At 47.4% G+C, this 1566-nt stretch overlaps 1 pseudogene; it reads right to left on the bottom strand.

Annotated features, from left to right (window-relative positions):
- Positions 1–798: 798 nt before the first annotated feature.
- LOC119808228 lies at positions 799–1185 on the bottom strand (annotated as a pseudogene).
- Positions 1186–1566: the final 381 nt, after the last annotated feature.

Here is a 1566-nt window from a genome sequence, read left to right on the forward strand (position 1 = left end):
CTTATCCCAAGGCCTAAATACATCACTGGGCTAGGACTCAAACTTCCATGACTGAAACTTTGTTTCTTCTTTCTTTCTTTCTTTTCAAGGCAGGATTTCTCTGTGTAGCTTTGGAGCCTGTCCTAGAACTAGTTCTGTAGAACAGGCTGGTCTTGAACTCACAGAAACCCACCAGCCTCAGCCTCTCTGTCTCTGCCTCAATCGCTCAGCCACCTGACCCTTTTGATGTTATTCTGTTATACTTTGCCGCAGATGGGGGGGGGGGTGGACTTCTTGCTCATCTGCCTTTCTAGCTCCATTAAATCCAAGGCAAGGTCTAGAGTGCAAGCCTATGTCAAGCTCTCAAGGCATCACAAGTACAGCAACTACACGTGGAATGACAGCCACACCTTCATTTTGCTACTGAAGTTTCCTAGTGGGACAGTTACTGGTGTTTAGAGCAGAAGGCTCGCTCATCATACAAGTCTACTGTAAAAGCATAGGCCCAACGAGCCGCAGGAAGCCCAGCGGTAACAACAGAGAAAATGCACACCCAGCAAGAACAGGAACTGAGACAGGACTGGCAGGCTTGCCCACAGTGTCTTGATCAGTGATTCTCAAACCTGGGTGTGGGGCACTGTCACCTAGCAGGCGTCTCTATTGTTAGGTTTGCTTTGGAAGGCTTGGGGCGAGGAATGGCAACGGTGTGTCTGTCACTCTGTAACCTCAGCTGGTCTGCAACTCACTGCATAGCCCAGAATGTCCTTCCTCCCCCCCCGCCCCCCGGTAGTTCTCCAACTTTATTTGAGATTCAGTAGGTTAGTTCTCATCCACATTGACTGTCTGTAGATTTTTGAATGTGGTAACAGGCACGTAAGTCACCAGTGTGTAGAGCTTGCTTGGTGAGTCCTCATCCTCATTACGCTTTCTGGACAAACGTACCCAGATACGGTATGGAACATTCCTTATTCCTTTGGCCTAGACGGCTTTATTGAGCCTGGTATCAATCCGCACATCTGGAGTCCCCACCTCCTTCATGACAAATTTTCGTATTTCTTTGAATGCCCTAGGGGCACGCTTCTTGAAGCCCACGCCATGAATAAGCTTGTGAATGTCGGTGGTGTATTCTTGGGTCACCACCTCATTGATGGCAGAACGGCCCTTCTTCTTCTCCCCACCGTTCTTTGAGGGAGCCATTCTGCTGGGCCCAAGCTGGCAAGGGATTGTGTGTCCTTGAATTCAAGGTGATCCTCCTGCACCAGCCTTCCCAGTGCAGAGATTACAGGCATGATCCAATACGTCTTGCTTAGAGCATTTTTAGAAAGCACAGCCTGCTGAGTTGCACACCCAAAATTTTAGATTTTGTAGGCATGTTGTATGGCCCAAAGATGATTACCTTTTTCTTTTCCTATTTATTTATTTATTTATTTATTTATTTTTAAAAAACTACCTTTTCTCATTTTTACATACCAATCCAAGTTCCCACTCCCTCCCTTCCTCCCGCTCCTTCCCCCATCCACTTTTCAGAGAGGGTAAGGCTTCCCATGGGAAGTCAACAAAGTCTGATTCATCACTTTGAGGCAGAAC

The sequence above is a fragment of the Arvicola amphibius genome, chromosome 2 (assembly GCF_903992535.2).
Source record: "Arvicola amphibius chromosome 2, mArvAmp1.2, whole genome shotgun sequence".
In the NCBI taxonomy this organism is placed as follows: Eukaryota; Metazoa; Chordata; class Mammalia; order Rodentia; family Cricetidae; genus Arvicola; species Arvicola amphibius.